Raw genomic sequence first — 17,859 nt, 5'->3', positions numbered from 1 at the left:
CGGCGAGCGCCCGGCCAGCTCGCGGCCAGCCGCCAGCAGCGAGGGGCTCGGCGCGGCGCGGCGCGGCGGCCGTCCGGGGCCAGGGCAGCCAGCGCCATGGACGCCTTCGCAGGTGATGCCAGGGCCCCCGGGGGACCCGCGGGCCCGCCGCGCCCCGAGTCCGCGCGGGAAGGGGCGGCGGGGGCGGCGGGGGCCGCGGAGTTGCGGACCGCGGCCCCGCGCCCGCGCTCACCCGCCCGCGTCGGTCTCTCCCTCCTTCCCCACCGCCGCAGGTTGCTGAGCGCGGGGCCGGGCGGCTGCGGCTGCGGCGGCGACTGCAGAGGCGCTGCGCCAAGCCGGGCCGGAGTCGTGCGAGCCGGCGGGACTGCGGTGGGCGAGTGGACCCAGGTGAGGAGGCCGCGGCCGAGCGGGATGGGGCGGCGGGGGGGGGGGCCCGCGCCGCTCCCCGCCTCCGCCCGCCCCCGCCCGGCGACCCGGGCGTGGGGGGGGGGGGCTGGCGGACGCGCGCTGCGCCAGAACCTCAGGGGGGACCAGCCGAAGGGGGAATCCATCGTGACTCACGTCCCCCACCCTTCACTCCCCTGCATCCTCCACAGCACCCCCGCCCCCACCCCGCGCAGCCGCGAGATTCACCCGCGGGATGCTGCGGGATGCAGGCCAGACGCCCAAGGGTGGGCGGTTGGGGAGGGGGTGGTCTTCAGCAACTCCCCACTCCGCCCGACCCTCTTCTGGCCTTGGGCAGACACCGAAGCGTCCCGTGTCTGTTTTGAACACCCACACCCACCCCAAGGTCAAGTGCCAATGACTGTTTCCTTCCCATCTTCCCCTCTGGGATGCACCAGAGCCCTCCCTGCAGTAGATCCGGGAAGGGCGGGGGGGGGGGCAACACCCATTCCTCTAGAGTAGGACATCTGCCTTCCTGGAGCTTCCGCGGGGACCCCCTCCCCAGCAGAGAACCAGGCTGGCTTGCAACACCTGCTGGCCCGGGAAGCCCATATTCCCTGCCTCAGCCCTGCAGACTGAGGAGAGGCCTGATCACATGCCGCCTCCCTCCGTGGCCTTCGCTGCCCATCTGGTGGTGTGGGTTGGGAAGTAGGAGCTTCACAGAAGAAAAAAAAAAAAGATGGTCTCTGTGAGGAGGGTGTCAGAGATTTAACTTTAAGGCCCTTAACTAGCTAGTTGGTCACAGTAGCCATCTTACAGTTCTTTGGGCGTAGGTGTCTGTCTGCTGATTTATTAAAGGCAGGAATTGTAGGATTATAGAGTGCCACTTGGGCTGCTCTGACATGTTGTGGGGGGAGCCCCTCTCCTGAAACAACTTACGTTGAGGACCATGGAGTGATTGGGGGTTTCCTTGGTTGATGTCTGTCAACTCTGGACTTCTCAAGAGAAAACATTGACCTTGGCCTCATGGAACTCGAAGCACCTGTCGGTCCTGCTGTGGCATTCCAGAACTGTGGCATTACTCCTTGCTCTCAAGCTTGGACTTCTCCAGCTGTAAACCTGGGGAGGAGGGCTCTGCCTCAGAGGGTTGTCATGAGGGTTAAATGAGATATGTGAGGAAGCTCCTGAAATAGTGCCTGTGCCTGGCACCTAGTAAGCTCTCAGAGACTCAATACTTAGACAGAGAGACAGAGACAGACAGACTGACTGACTAGGGGGAGAGGCTGCTTTTAGTCCTCCCTTACCCTGCCAGTCTCTCCCACACCTCTGTGGAAGGTGTCCCTGCCAGAGAATAACAAACGCTGGACTGTGTTGAGCCACCAGGCCGAGGCAGCACCCAGGAGCTGCAAACATTGGCTGTGACATCATTTTAGGAAATGATGGTCGCAAGGACCATCATGTAGAGCCCAGCCCTGGGTTTGCACCCCCACTCCCCTCCCTGTGGCGTCTCCAAGGGCACAGAGGCATCCACATCTTGTGTGCTGCTAGGGAAGAAGGGACCAAGTCTTGCAAATTTTACATGAATCCCACTACAGCTCTCTTGGCCTCCCTGGAGCCCCTCGCTCCACTGTCCCTGAGACAAGGGAGTTAAGTTTTGGGTGCCCGTATTTCCTATTCATCTTCCTTCCTGCTGTCATTTTCAACCTACCGACCAGCTTTTTTTGTTCTAGTTTGTTCCACAGATACCTTCTGCCTTTTGAAGCAAGATAAAGGCTGCCCACAGGGTGGGGAGGAACATTTTGCTGCTGTATCATATAGGCCAAAAGGAATCATCATGTCCCCTGCTCTGTCCTAGATCCCCGTTAGACTGTGAGCGCCTCTCAGCAGAGGCCCAGGCGGCTCCTCTGTGTCTCTAGTCTCTGGCTCATGACTAGGGACAAAGTAAGTGCTTAGTAAGTGTTGAATTGAATATGGTAGGAGAGGTGGTAATCTCTAACCAGCCAGGTTGGGGAGAAAGTACAACGTATTTCTGCAGCAGGTGAGAGGACTGCGAAATATAGGGTACTGCACAGGTGTTGATTATCACAACTGCTACTGTCACTCGTACCATTACTCTGGCCATTGCCAGTGGTTGAAGAGTATTTTTCCAGCTCCTCTAAGCTTCCTGACGAGGGCCAGAAGAACCAGATGTGCCTGGGGGAAGGGGGTGCTGTTGGCAAGCAGGGGTCCAGATGGTGCTGGCTGATGTAAGATGAGACTGTGAAGGGATGAGGATTTGAGGAGTAGTTGCAGCCATTGCTGCATGAGCAGGAAGGGAGAAGGTCAGAAGAATCAAGTGAGCCAAATTAGACAGGCGGTAGAAAAGTCAGGAGACCTAGATCCCAGGCCCTCTTGCACCCCAGCCTCCTTGTATGACCTTGGGTCAATCAGGCCCAGCTTCCATGTCCTATTTTTATACGGAGGGGATTGGGGACGAGTTAATCCCTAAGGCCCCTTCTGGTTCTGGAATTTTGTCAAATAGATGTTTTAAAAGAAAGGTGGGCAACGCTTTATTACTCTTTGGATCATTTATGGAATCCTGGACCATTCTCTGTCCTCATAACAAACGATACCTATTTGAAAATAAGGAGACGGAGGCACAGAGAGTGAAAGGGATGAGCTCACGACTGCACAGCTGGAAGTGATGGAGCTGGGGCCTCTCCAGCTTAGGAAGCGCATGCGCTTCTAAAGCTTCCACCGACTGCCCACACAAACCATGCAGTCGTGAGCAGTATGTGTGCCCTTGTGCCCTGACACCGGGTTTTCAAGCCAGTAAGGGAATGAAGGATTCAAGATGAGAGAGCCAGCATTTTCCCAAAGCGACTGCTGCAGAGGACTGGCAGGGTTGAGCTGAAGAGTGTGTGAGTCAGAACTGCAGGGTTTTCACCAGGATCTCTGCTTGGCTGATGGGGAAATGGGTGCTTCTTTACCCAAGAGAATGGCTGGGTCCAAATGACAGTCCTGACAGACAGCTTTTGAGTGCTTCCTATGTGCTTGCTGTTTTGCGTGTTCTCAATCACGTACTTTTCAAGTCATTTTACAAGTGAAGAAGCCAGAGCAGGCAGGCCAAGAATTTTGTCCGGGGTTCTACAGCTAATGTATTCTAGATCTTAGAGGACGTATAGCTGGAGGCACATTGGATTGGAAGTCGGGGCATTGCTTCTCATCTGAGCCCTTCCATTGACTGGGTAACCTGGGGTGAGCCAGTGGCTCCATCCCTCTATTGGATTATATGTGACATTTTGATCTAAAAGGCCTCAATTGTGACCTTACGCCAATACTGGGGTGTAAGGGATTTCTGGTCTTGATGAACATGGCTCAGAATTTATTGTTTTCTAGCCAATAACATTCCATACTCTAGGCCAAGAGTACAGGATGTGGAGAGAGTAAGAAATGATCCCTAATTTTCACATCTAACAGAAGGAGAAAGATACCCAAACATGTAGGTTTTGAAAAGATGTCTAGGAGTTGTGTGGCATAGTGATCCAAGGGTACAGGGGAGCAGAAAGAAGGTGGGAGATGGTCTGTCCTCCTGATGGGTCTGACACCATGGCTATGGGAGTAGAATGCCATTATCATCTTATTTCTTGTGCTGATTGCTGGAAATAATAATAATGCTTACAACAGGATTCTACATAGCTTGACGTTTACAAACAGTGCTAGAGACCGATTGGTTCTAGTTCCTCACAGCTCAGAAGATGGCCAGACAATAGGAAGGACCATTCATTCCCACTCTGTGGCAGCTTCAATTGAACTATCCATTCGTCCCAATTAGACCAAAAGCTTCTGTCCTTCAGACTTCTAGAAGCAAGACTTTGAAATTTCTGGTTGGAAAGCCCATCTGGTGTCTATAACCATCCAGTAGGCTTGGGGGTTTCTCCTTCTGGGTCCCGAACATTCCATCTATTAGAGTTGCAGCTCAGCCTGGAGAGGTGGGGACATTTACCCAGGACTAGTCGGCAGGTTTGGGATACCATGCTGTCTGGTGGGAGTTGCATGTCTGTACCACATGGGATATCTCTGGAGCTAGGCCACTATGGCCCGTGGGCCTTTTCTTATCTGCTGGACAGCTGGCACCAAGTAGAGGTTTGATGCGGGTTTGAGCTGAGGGCCCTGGTAGAGGAAGAAGCCTGTGTTCCCAGACTGCTTTGCATCTTTAATGGATGGGCATTTTTGAAGTGTTTGTCACATGCCCAGCACTGTCCTCTGGATAGAGGTGCTGAGCCAAACAAAAACCAGGAGAGTCTGGGATGCAGCCGGGTGCTGTGGAAAGAGCCAGCAATGAGGAGTCAGGAGACTTGTTCCTCACTCTGGCTCTGCCATGGACACACTGGGTAGCCTGGGGTGAGGGCCTTAGCCTTCCAGACCTGCTAAATGGACATCCATAAGGGCTTTTCAAAATCTGACACGCTAGCCATCCAGCAACACTTTCTTCTCTCTAGCTACTTCAGGGGGAGTGTAAGGGTAGACAAGGTACAGATAACTGTAACTTGAGAAAGAATGAGATACACGTAACAAACAGAAACAAAGCTCTGTGGATTTGCTGGAGAGGGAGGGCTTGGGAATGGCTTGACTCAAAAGCCACCTCTTCAAAGACAGGATGATGGAAATACAGATAGATGGACTGCAGTGTGCTTTGAACCAGGAGCAGGAGGAGCAGCCTTCTGCTGCACGGAGCAGTAAGGATAGCAGTTCTGGACTTGATTCACAGAGATCGTACGTTTCGGAATCTAGCCTGAGTTGGCCAGTTTTCCATTTCTCTAGATAAGGTCATTTCAAATGGCATCTTGAGTTCTGTTTACTACTACATAGTAGGAGACAGAGCCTTTGAATGCCTCTAACTTCTAAATTAAAAACAAAACAAAAAAAAAGCTATCATGTCAGGACAAAAGGAACCACTTCAAATTGTATACAGTCTGCTCTTCGTTCTTTCTCGTTTTTACGGTGCTTGGGATTGAACTCAGGTCCTGGAACTCACCTTCTGCCACTTGAGCTCCTCATTCCTTCTGCTTTTTTTTTCTTTTCTTTTTCCAGATAGAATCTTGTATTCACTTTGTTGAGCTGGCCTCAAATTTGTGATCTTCCCATCTCTACCTCCTGAGTAGCTGGGATTACAGATGTGCATCACCATACCTAACTACATTTTGCTTTTGAAAAAACAAAGAAACAAAAACTGCAGGCTGGGGATGTAGCTCGGGGGAACAGCACTTGTCTGTGTGCATGAGACCATGGTTCTCTCTCCAGCATTGCAACAGAGAAAGTTCCTCACTTTCTTGTTCACATTTTACTCATTTTCCCAGGTGTGTGGTATCCTTGTGCTGGCTGTAGAGTCTGATGGCCTGGGTCTGAATCTTTGCCTACTTCTTTTTACTCTCAGGGCCTCTGTTTCTCATCTGTAAAATGGGAAAATGCTTCCTATCTCCCAAGATTTTTAGGAGGTCTGTACTCCTAGAAAAACACCTAAATCAGGGGCCTCAACTGTACTTGTCTACAAAGACCAAGCAGACCAGACAGGCTCTTGGGGGCCGTAGTGCTCAGCAAATGCCCACTGGACAGCTGCTGCCCTGCTCTGTCATTCTCGCAAGGGACGTGGGCCCAGAGCTCTCACATCGGCTGATCTGGAGGAGAGAAGTCAGGATCATTGCTGGGACCTCCCTTAATTTAAAACGAAGCCAACCAAAGCAACGTTTTCAAACACACATAGTAAACCACACCTGGGAAAGGCCATCCACAGGTGACCTCCGAGGGGCACAGAATGCTCAGAAGTGGTCAGGTGGTTCACAGAGGAGGGCAGAGAAAGAGGAGGGAGACATGGCAGGGAAGCTGGAACAAGCCTAGTCTGCCAGGCTGAGAATTTAGTCTTACCCTGGCAGCCTGCGATGGTTTGCTGCTGCCCTCCCAAATCGGAGGCCTTTAATGGTGTCCCTTCGTTTTTGGCAGTACTGTCACAACTATCTGGGGACAGGGGCGCCCAGACACCTCTGTACTGGCACTAACCAGGCCTCCCTACCATCGTGCCTCTGGAAGCTTGGTGGGCAGCCTCAGAAGAGGGCTCTTGGCACCTGGCCTGTGAAACCTGGCGCAGACGCCAGAAGTGTGAGGAGAGACACCTGGAGGCCCTGTGCTAGGGAGGGGCAGCTCCTGTTTGTAGAAGCTAGGCCTTGCAGCGACACACAGCTACTGCCTTTTGCTTGGGTGGAGCCATGATCTGGCCAACAGCCATCTGTCTACATGCCGCTTTGCCACGTGGCTGTGTGGAGCAGAGGTTGGACTCTGGTTGCAGAGGGTGCCTAGAGCATTCTAGAGAAGGATTGCAGAGGAGCTCCTAATTGACAGGAGGAACCCCACCGACATGCTTCTGGGCCTCTGGGCTTCAGATTCAAGCCACTGATGGCAGTTTACATTCCTGTGGCTCCAGCTGATCAAATATTCATCACACACACACACACAGCACCCAAGGTGGTAAGGATATATTCAGGCCATGGCAGAAAATGCTAAGAAATGTTTGCATCCATTCTTTCCCCTAGAATATACTGAGTGTCTAGCCATCTGCAGGCAGTGAGCTGTGCTGCCTCCCTTTCGGGGGTTCTTTCTAGCCTAGCTGGAAAGAAGATGGATAGATGGATGTGTGGATGGTATATAAGTATATAATGTATGGTGTATTAACAATGATGTCATTCAACCGTGTGCTTCTGAGTGGTAGGTGCTAGCCAGCCGAACACCTGTTGCAGAGGGCAGATGTGGAGACGGGCTCTGCCCTCAGTGCTGTGTCAGCCTTATCCTAAAGTGACCCTGTCATTGTTGGCTTGGAAATTAAGCAGACCCTGAAGAAAGGCAGAATACAGATGGGTCAGAGGACAAGAGCAGCAGCAAAGCAACTCAGGACTGAGGGTGGAGCTCACTCATGGAGCACACGCTTTTACATGTAAGGCCCTGGATTCGATCCTCAGCACTAAAAACAAACACCACTAAGTGAGGACACGGAAGTTGGGAGATGAGAAATCATTTGATTCCTAGATGCTGGTCTGTCGGGCATCAAAGCTGTGTTTCTTTCCTCTAAGTGGATCTGCCTCCAGATACATGATTCTTGAGATAAAAAAACAACAACAACTAATTCTACCATTTGTTGAATACAAAGGATAGGTAAGACACAGTGCTACGGGGTGAGGGAAGGAGTTTTGCAGGTGGAAAAACTAGGAGTACTGGAAAGAAGAACCTAACCCAAAGTGACATCTCCACCCAGTTGGCTGGGTCAGGACTCCAACCCAGCACTGGACATGGCTTCCCACTCTGTAGCCAGCACTCGCCTGGGGTGGAGATGTCATCCACAGGTATCTGAAGCTCAGTCACAGGTGAGAGAGGATGGCTTCCCACACCCCAGGAGGGCAGATTTCAGACCAGTATTGGAAGTGCCCACAAGGGGGGCAGATTGTGACACGTTTCAAGGGAGTGTGTTCTTAGTAACAACCTTCTAACAAGACATCATACTTTGAGAGCTGGCTCATCCCTGGGCTCCACACTGAGGCCTGAGAACTCCTAAAACAATTCTTACAATGAGGCAGAGTGACCATAGGCTCTCCTCTTGCCAATGACACAGGATTGGAATTCTAGTACAGGGCTGGTCAAAGTAATGGTGCTTTAGGGTGGGGTATCAGGAAGGCTTCCTGGAGGAGAAGCAGGATCTAGAGCAGGATCTGAAGAGCTGGCAGGGTTGGGCTGCAGGAAGGTAGAAGAGGGTCACAGGTCAACTGCCCCCAGCACAGGGGCAGCTCTCAGCTCCCCGGGGCAATGGAGGCACAGTAAATCTGGGGTTTTTCCCCAGAACCTCCTAGGGAGACCAGTCTGAGATCTCTCCCCATCTTGCTTCCTATCCTCCCCCTCCTGCCTTCATTCTAGCACCCACTCCCCTCCTCCCTCCCTTTCCAAAGTGGCACTTTGGACATTTAGCTTAAGTGGGGGAGTGGGAGGGGGAAGCCTGTTAAACCTCAGCTGTGCAGTGAGGCAAAGCTGTGTGACAGAGACCATCTCTCACTTTTGGGGGAGAAGGGACCAGGCCAGCAGGGAGGGGCCTTGGCTCCAACCCTTGAAGTGCCCCTGGGTCTCCTGGGAGCTCCAGAGTTCTGGATGAGCACTAGTTTCAGAGTCAGGCCTGGCTCCTTTCCAGCTCTACCACTTTGTTAGCCTGAGACTTTCAGACACAATGTGTTTATCCCCCTGGGCCATTTTTTCATCTTTTAGAGAGGGATCGATTGTTCCTGCCTGGGAGGAGATGGGATGATCTGTGGGGAGCCTCTATGTGAAAGTTGTGCCCTCAAAACTGCTTCCTCCTGCTGCTTTCTCTCCAAGGGCTTCTGAGGCTTCTATACCTGTCTGAGTCCTGATGTTTATCCAGGTTAACCATGGAGCTTCCCTCCATGCAAGCCTGGGGTTGGGGGACCTCACAGGCCTCAAGAATATTGGGAGAGAATACTTTGCTCATCCCTCAATCTGTCCCTTTGTTCTCTCCTTTTTCTTGCCCTCATCCTGTTTTCAGAGGAGGCATGTGCCTGTCCATTGCTCCCTCCTCAGCACTTAGTTGGGCTCTTAAGAGTAAACCCTGGGCCTGAGCAGTCAGCTGAGAGGTGGAAAAGGACATCTTGATGCTTTGGGGTTTGCTTGTTTGTTTGTTTGTTGTTTGTGGGGCTCAGACTCAGGGCTTAGTGCTGTCCCTGAGTTCTTTTGCTCAAGGCTAGCACTCTACCACTTTGAGCCACAGGCCCGTTTCTGAATTTTTAGTGATTAATTGGACATAAGAGTCTCACAGTAACTTTTCTGTCTGGGCTGGCTTTGAACTGTGATCCTCAGATATCAGCCTCCTGAGTAGCTAAGATTACAGGCGTGAGCCACTGGCACCCAGCATCTTGATGCTTGATATGCCAGCAAAGTCCCTAAGTCATGCCACAGGCAATCTTCCCCCGGTCAGTGACTTCCCTCCGTACTATTCCTTTCTACAGTGACTTTTTAAGTTATTTTATGATGAGGTAGTTGTACAGAGGTTACAGTTCCATGTCAGGTCATGAGTACAATGTGTCTTGATCAGTGTCACCCCTTCTATTGTTCTCCCCCACTTTTCCCCTCCCATCTTCACCCTCAAGTTACATAATTCAATTCTTGCATAATGTACATTGAATATAAAGGCTGCCTTTGCTCACGAGGACTTTGACTAGCTCCATTCTGCCTTTGAAATGTTCTCCCCGCTACTAATGCTGCAACCAAAATTAAGATCCATCCCAAGGCCCAGGTCAGATGCTCTTCAGAGATCCCCCCACTTTTGTTTAATGCAGGCCCTGACACTTGAACTCAAGACTTGAGCATTTATGCTCAAGGATAGTGCTCTACCACTTGAGCCACAGCTCTACTTCCAGCTTTATGGTGGTTAATTGGAAATAAGAGTCTCACAAACTTTCCTGCCCAGGCTGGCTTTGAAATGCAGTCCTCAGATCTCAGCCTCCTGAGTGGCAAGGATTATAGGCGTGAGCTACTGGAGATCCTCTTATGACTCCCCTAGCTCTTCCCCCCAGAGCCCAAGCCCTTCACCATTAGCTAAGCTCTGCTATTGAAGATGGGATCCCTCTGGCCTCTCCATGGGACTCTGAACCTGAGAGAGATTAGGCCTCAGAGTTCCTTAGGACAGCCAGGAGATGAGTCTTAGTAAGGCAGCCCCAAGGTCAGCCATCCAGGTGAGAAAAACCAGGACCCAAGCCAAAGTGGTGCTGGCTCTTGTCCTGCCCCGAGTGGTCGACAGCAGAGGGCATACATGAGACAGAAGCCCCAGACTGCTCCCTTGCCTCCTACTGTGGACTGACTTTGTGATCATGGGAAGTCATTTCATTTCTCTGACTCTCCCTTGCCTTTTTAGTAGAAACGGGGCATCATGCCAGGTGCTGGTGGCTGACACCTGTAATCCCAGCTACTCAGGAGGCTAAGAGATCTGTGCATCAAGGCTCAAAAACAGCCTAAACAGACAAATCCACAAGACCTTTACCTCCAAACAACCAGCAAGAAACTGGAAGTGGAGGTGTAGCTGAAGGGGGTAGAGTGACAGCTGTGATCAAAGAAGCTGAGCAAGAGCACCAGGCCTCAGTAATTCTGTGCGTGCATGTGCGCGCACACACACACACAAATGGGCATCATAATTAATCCTAGTCCCAAAGAGCAAAGCCCACATAGAATTAAATAGTATTAGTACACCCATATGTGTTCAAGCCCCAAACACAGTGTTCCCCTTCTGGTAGGGGCTTAATGAATCCCAGTCTCTTTCCATCCATAGTTAGAAGGAACCTTATGAAGTCCATATTTTCCAAAGATCTCAGCTTCCGCCTCCTTGGAGGAGTCTACAGGCTCTGGTACCTTCAGGACAGGAAGGTCACTCAGACAAATGGTGCTTCAGTCATGTGGATGTAGAGCCCTGAAGGCTGCAAGTTCTTTCCTGCCCCGAATTTCCATGCTTCTGTGAAGACTTGACTCCGCGCCCATTAGTTAATTATTAGAAATCAGTTGGGGTTCAGCCTGACTGTCTGTTTAGTATAGATAAAAGGCAGAGTTCTGCTGGCATAGTGAGCTCAGTGAAGACTTTCTCCCAGGAGGTGGTGAGTCTGGCAATGCAATGAAGGCCAAAGAGGAAGGAGGAGCAGGCACAGACCCTGCCTTGAGTGTGGAAAGTGTGCGAGCTAAACATTTCCTAGAGCAAGGAAGGTGGTGGATTTACCTCTGCAGCCCAGTGGCCAGCACAGGGCTGGCATGCAAAGATCCTCAGCCTAGAGGTCACGTGGCAGGTTCTTATGGGAGAGAGAGAGAGAGAGAGAGAGAGAGAGAGAGTGTGTGTGTGTGTGTGTGTGTGTGTGTGTGTGTGTGTGTGTGTGTGTGTGTGTGTATGTGTGTGTGTGTGTACATGCCTGTTGGTACTAGGATTTGAATTCAGGGTCTGAGCACTGTCCCTAAGCCTTTTCACTCAAGTCTGGCACTCTACCACTTGAATCACAGCTCTGCCTCTGACTTTTTTTGCTCTGGCTGGCTTCGAACCTCAGATTGTCAGATCTCTGTTGCCTGAGTAGCTAGGATGGCAGGTGTGAGCCACCAGCACCTGGGTGGCTGTATATATTTAAAGTATAGTTCTGGTCAGTTTGACAAACATATATCCTCATGAAGCCATGACCATGGTTGAGATAATGAGCATGTCCATCATCCCCAAGTGCTTCCTTTTGCCCTAATTAGTTCCTTTCACTCAGGCTGTTTTTCCATTCCTCTCCAGGGAGCAACTAGCTGCTTTCTATCTCTAAAGATTGCTTTGCATTTTGGAAGTTTCTATCAAAGGAATCATACACTATGCATTTGGAAGGCCTGTCTTCTTCAGCATAAGCATTTTGAGAATCATGTCTTACGTACCATAGTTAATTCTGCTTTATTGCTGAGTAATACTCCATTGTATGGATAGACTGTTGTTTATCCTTTCATCCATTGGTGGACATTTGTTCTTGTTTTGTTTCATTTTTTTGCTACTACAAAAACAAGCTTGTGGACTGGTAGTATGGCTCAGTGGTAGAGTGCTTGCCTAGCATGCATGAAGTCCTGGGTTTGATTCCTCAGTCCCACATAAACAGAAAAAGTCAGAAGTAGCACTGTGGCTCAAATGGTAGAGTGCTAGCCCTGAGCAAAAGAAGCTCAGGGACAGTGCTGAGGCCCTGAGTTCAAGCCCCAGGACTTTCTGGGGGAAAAAGCTAGAAGGCAGATGCCAGTGGCTCATGCCTATAAGCCTAGCTACTTAGGAGGCTGAGATCTGAGGATCATGGTTTGAAGCCAGCCGGGACAGAAAAGTCTCCATCATCTCCAATTAACCACTCAAAAACTGGAAGTGGTACTGTGGCTAAGTGGTAGACTACTAGCCTTGTGCACAAAGAAGCTCAGGGGTAGCACCAAGTCCCTGAGTTCAAGCCCCACAAGTGACAAAAATTCAAAACAACAACGACAACAGCTTGTGCAGGGAGCCAGTGGTTCACACCTGTAATCCTAGCTACTTAGGAGCTTGAGATCTGAGGATCGAGTTCAAAGCCAGCTTGGACAGGAAAGTCTGTAAGACTGTTAACCCTAATTAATCACAGCAAAAGCCAGAAGTGGCGCTGTGGCTCAAGTGGAAGAATGCTAGCCTTGAGCAAAATGAGCTCAGAGACAGTGTCCAGGCCCAGAGTTCAAGCCCCAAGACTGGCAGACAAACAAAACAATAAGCTCATCTGAACATTTGTGTGTAAATCTGTCAAGGAACATAATAGTATTCTAGCTTTTTTGTATAAAGACCTGGGAGTAGAACGGCCATATTATTTAGTAAATATGTATTTAATTTTCTGAGAGACTTCCAAGTGTTTGTGCCATTTTATATTCTCATCAGTAGTTCATGAGAGTTCTGATTCTTCCATATCCTTTGTCAACATTTAGGATAGTCTGTCTTTAATTTTTTTTTTTTTTTGCCAGTACTAGGGTTTGAACTCAGGACTTTATAACTTGCTTGGATTTCTTATTCTACTACTGGAGCCACACCTCTAATCTGGCATTTTTGCTGCTTAATTAGAGATAGAGTCTCATGGGTTTCTCTGCCCAGGCTGGCTTTAAACCACAGTTCTCCAGATCTCGGCCTTCTGAGTAGCTAGGATTATAGGTGGAGCCACAAATACCTGACCACCTTAGCCATTGAAATAGGTACATGGCAGTAATGCGCATCTTCTACGGTATAATAAGGCTGTGTGTTATTTTGTGGGCCTATTTGGCATCCACTTATTTGATTAAACTCTGTTCATATATTTTACCAATTAAAAGATTAGGTTAGTGGTCTTACTGAGTTCTTCTTTATCCATTTGAAGTGTGGGTTCTTTGTCAAATACATATTTCACAAATATTTCTTCCCGATGTATGTATCGTCCTGCAAGGCCTGGAAGGAGTTTCATCTTTTGTGTGAAAAACACTAAGAAAAACAGCCTGAGAGAAAGATTGGCCTCCTGCTTCTGTGTTCAGTGCCACTCCCAGCTGTGAAGGCACCTGAAAGATCTTAGTACACATCTTTCAGAACCCTCCCTTTGCTCATGGAAGTTTCCAGAACCCACACAGAATGCTGATCTCCAGAGAGTGAGAACCTACTCTGTCTGCCCCCACACCCCCACCCCATGCCTTTTAGTGCTGGGACAACACTTCTGCCACCCCCCCCCACTCCTCCTGGTCTTTAAGGTGGCACCACAGTGGGTGGGAGGCTCTGAGGGGTGGGAGAATGTCCACTGGAGTTAAAAGATTGGGGAAACTGCCAGGTGCCAGTGGATCACACCTGTAATCCTAGCTGCTCAGGAGACAGAGATCTGAGGATTGTAGTTTGAAGCCAGCCTGGGCAAATAAGTCCATGAGACTCTTATGTCCAATTAACCACCAGAAAACCACAAGTGGCACTGTGGCTCAAAGTGGTAGAGCACTAGCCTTGGGCAAAAAAATAAATTAAAAAATGTCAGGAACAGCGCCCAAGCCCTGAGTTCAAGCCCCATGACTGGCCAAAAAAGAAAAGAAAAATCGCAGGTGTGTGTCCTTAGGCTTGGGTGTGTGACTTGATAGCAGAGCTGTCTCTTGCTCCAGGTGCCCTCTCTGCTGCGCCAGGCTTTCTCCTGAGGGAGGGCGTGACTCCCAGAGCCCCTCCCCCAGGTGTCCGCAAAGTGACTTCACAGGGTCTGGAATGCCAAGGTCCCTGGCCAGCTGCCTGGCTTTGTTCAGCAGGTGTCTGCGAAGCCTTGACTCTGAATGCCGCTGTGTTCCAGACTCCTAGGAGAAGTCCAAGTCCCCGAAGCCATGGTGCCTGCCTCTCTTGTAGTCCTTGCAAGTAAACAGGCCACTGGCCAGGTTCTCAAGGCCAAGGTGTTGCTGCTCGCAACGCCTAGGCCTGAGCTGCCGCTGCACCTGTAGACATGGAGGAGGGTGTGTGTGTGTGTGTGTGTGTGTGTGTGTGTGTGTGTGTGTGTGTGTGTGTGTGTGTGTGTGTGTGTGTGTGTGTGTGTGTGTGTGTGTGTGTGTGTGTGTGTGTGTGTGTGTACCTGTAGACATGGAGGAGGGTGTGTGTGTGTGTGTACACTGTCACCCCTGGACAAAAGTAGGGTCTGTCATGAAGAGAAAAGGAGGACCTGGACGTTTGGGAGGCAGGAATTCCTATTTTCAGAGGCCCTGACATCCTTGTCAACACCCCTTTTAAGGCTTGCAGTACTGGAGTTGAACTCAGGGCTTCATGGGTGCTGGGCCAGTGCCCTACCCTGATCTCCCCAGCCCTTCAGAGCCTTCCCGTTCAGGAACCCGAGGCAGCATGTCAGCAGTCATCTGTGGGCCTTTTATAAAATGACAACATCACCACCCAAAAGGTAAAAAGCGTGGCAGTGTGTGACCTCCATCCAGACGCCAACTTAGAGTACAGGGGCTGAAATAAGAAGGGCGCCTTCTCCCAGAACCTGCACCCCGGGCCCTGGAAACCTTTGTCCTGTGTGCATGTCTGCGAACCGCTGTGGAGGAGGCACGAGTAGCAATTTGGGATTAAAAATAAGTTCTAGCAAATAGGTTCCTTCACAGATCCGAGAAAAGTAATGGCTGACTGCAGTTGTGTGTCTTCGTCTCTCTGAGGGCTGGAGGGGTGCTAGCGTCAGTTCTGAGCTCTCACTGGGTGTGGCGGCCCATGCGAGTCATTCCAGTCCTTCGGAGGCTGAGGATCAAGGGTTCAAGGCCATCCTGGGCTATGTCACAAGACCTATCTCAAACCAAGAAGATACAGTAGACAAAGCATTTCTGGTGTGCCCTGGCGTGTGGGAGGGGTGAGAGGGGAGAGGATAGATGTGGTGCAGAGGATGGTCCCTGGCCCCTGCTGGGTACTGAGTAAGGGGCAGCTCTCCTTCTGTCTCTAGGGCCCAGTGCATGAGTGTGTTGTGCTCCAGGCTCCCCTGAGCCCTGAGGGTGCCCACTCACAACCTGGCAGGACAAACTAGCCCACTAAATAGGACCCTGTGTAGCAAGGACTATAATCATAGAACCAAAGCACCACCAAGCCTTTCCTGCCCCTCATGGATTTGACGCAAAGCCCATACTTACCTGGGGAGCAGCATTAACCCAGATGCATGCAGGTCCACTGATCCATTCTGCGAGTGGTAAAAGCCGGTGGACTGTGGGCTAAATAAGTATCAAAATGGGTGCACTTCCTTGCCTTCCTGGAGCTTATGTGCTAAAGATAATAAATAAATAGTGTCCATATGATACAGGTTGCTATGGACTATAGAGAAAAATGAAGTATGGGAGAAAATATGAGCAAGCTGTCAGTGAGGACTTGTTTTCTTAAATTAGGAGGGAGGTCAGAGGTGATTCCCTGAGAAAATAAACTAGACCAAAGGCCTAACGTGGGAAGTGAATACACTGGGCAGGGATCTGTCTGGGAGCAGCACGTTCAGGTAGAAGAATAAGCTTGTGCAAAGGCCTGAGGTGAAAATGTGTGAGAAGGTAGGGTAGCCAGAGCAGAGTTGCAGGGAGAGAAGTAGCTGAGGTCAGAGAGATAAGGGGAGGGAAAGAAGGACGTTCAGGTACACCAGCCAAAGTAACGGCTTGGCTTCTGGCAGAGGGGGTTTGAGCAGAGGGGCTTCATGATGTGATTACTGGGGAGAGAGGGGAGCTGTTAGGAGAGTATTGCATCCAGGAAGTGGGGAGGGCTTGGAGCAGAGTGAGGCACTGGAAGTTCTGTACGCAGAGAGCAAGGCATAAAGTTCTCAATGCGGGTTAGGGTGGCACCCCAGCTGCCTGGAATGCTGGCATTGCTATCCACTGAAATAAATAAAGCCACAGGAACTTCCTTCTTTCTGAAGACCAAGCAGTTGTGTTTTGTACATATTCCTTTTGAGGTGGTAGACCCAAGTGACAATATCCCAAATTTGTGTTATTTGGTAGACATTAGTTTGTACTTCCTTCCTCCCTCCCTCCTTTTCTCTCTCTTTTCTTTCCCTCCCTCCCTCCCTCCCTCCCTCCCTCCCTCCCTCCCTCCCTCCCTTCCTTCCTTCCTTCCTTCCTTCCTTCCTTGTCCTTGAACTCAGAGTTTAAGCACTGTCCATGAGCTTGTTTTGTGCAAGGCTAGCACTCATCACTTTTTCTGAGTATTTTATTGGAGCTAAGAGTCTCATGGACTTTCTTGCCCTGGCTAGCTTCAAACTGCAATCCTCAGATCTCAGCCTTCTTAGTAGCTAGTATTATAGGTATGAGCTACCAACCCCCCTTCTTTTCTTTTCTTTCCCTCCCTCCCTCCCTCCCTCCCTCCCTTCCTTCCTTCTTTCCTTCCTCCCTTCCTTCCTTCCTTCCTTCCTTCCTTCCTTCCTTCCTTCCTTCCTTCCTTCCTTCCTTCCTTCCTTCCTTCCTTCCTTCCTTCCTTCCTTCCTTCCTTCCTTTCTTATTTTTGCCAGTAGAAACTCAGAAGGTTAAAAAAAATGCTCAGCTGTCAGGAACAAATACAAACTATTACAATATCTCAGGTTAAGATTTTTGGACTAGGATAAAGATAAAATACGAATTATAGTAAAAATGAGAACTGTCCTAGGGGAGTAATGCCCTCCTCCTCCCCCCCCCCCCCCCCCCCCCCCCCGTTACGGAGATGGTGGCTGGTGGCTAGTAGAAGCTGAAGTGCAAATGTTGGCATCCTTGATTCCTTAACCATGGCTGCTTCTGTTTGATCAGTGGACCTCACAGAGAAGGGATGAAACTCATTCCAAGACAAAGGCTTTATCCTTGAAGTGGACCTCCGAAAGCATTTTTTTGTTGTTGTTGTTGTTGGGCACTAGTGGCTCACACCTGTAATCGTATCTACTCAGGAGGCTGAGATCTGACAATCACAGTTTGAAGCCTGCTCAGAGAGGAAAGGCTATGAGGCTCTTATCTCCAATAAATGACACCTCCCACCCGCCCGCTGCTGCCAAGAAATAAAGCTAGACGTTGAGCTGTAGCTCAAGTGGTTAGAACCTTGAGCAAAAGAAATCAGGGATGGTTGAGTTCAAGCCCTCAGGACCACCAGCAAAAAAAAAACAAATAAATGTACAAATTTTAATGTTCACCTTTGCTCAACTAAAGCAAGACAGCATCTCCAGGGAGGGTAGACCGCAAGAGAGGATGGTTTTGATCACCCACCCCTCTGCAGCAAGTGTGAGCCACACGAGACCCTGCCGAAGGTGAGAGAATCCAGCATGACGTGGGACATGCCATTGGAAATCAGCTGGACAGGGACCAGCTGCTGAGCACAGCAGGACCGCCGGCAGCTGCAGGAAACACTGCTCTGAGAGGGGAGATGAGCGGTGTGATGTGGGCTGAGCTGGGCCCCCATCGCTGGGCTCGGCGCTCAGCCCCAGGAGCTGCAGGAAGAGAGAC

At 50.4% G+C, this 17,859-nt stretch overlaps 1 protein-coding gene across 2 annotated transcripts in view; it reads left to right on the top strand.

Moving 5' to 3' along the window:
* The first annotated feature begins 290 nt into the window (after nucleotides 1-290).
* The window catches only part of Snph (syntaphilin), a 37,422-nt gene continuing 19,853 nt past the window's right edge, over nucleotides 291-17,859 (top strand). Inside the window, exon 1 of one of the 2 annotated variants that reach the window (XM_042694793.1) lies at nucleotides 291-387. The gene's annotated coding sequence lies outside the window, so the exon portion shown is untranslated. The remainder of the gene's footprint in view (nucleotides 388-17,859) is intronic. The other variant, XM_042694792.1, reaches the window with a different exon arrangement.

This window comes from Dipodomys spectabilis, unplaced genomic scaffold (assembly GCF_019054845.1).
Source record: "Dipodomys spectabilis isolate Male_0828 unplaced genomic scaffold, ASM1905484v1 ptg000175l, whole genome shotgun sequence".
NCBI lineage: Eukaryota > Metazoa > Chordata > Mammalia > Rodentia > Heteromyidae > Dipodomys > Dipodomys spectabilis.
Note: the sequence above shows the minus strand (reverse complement) of the source record. Positions and strands in the feature narration are given on the sequence as shown.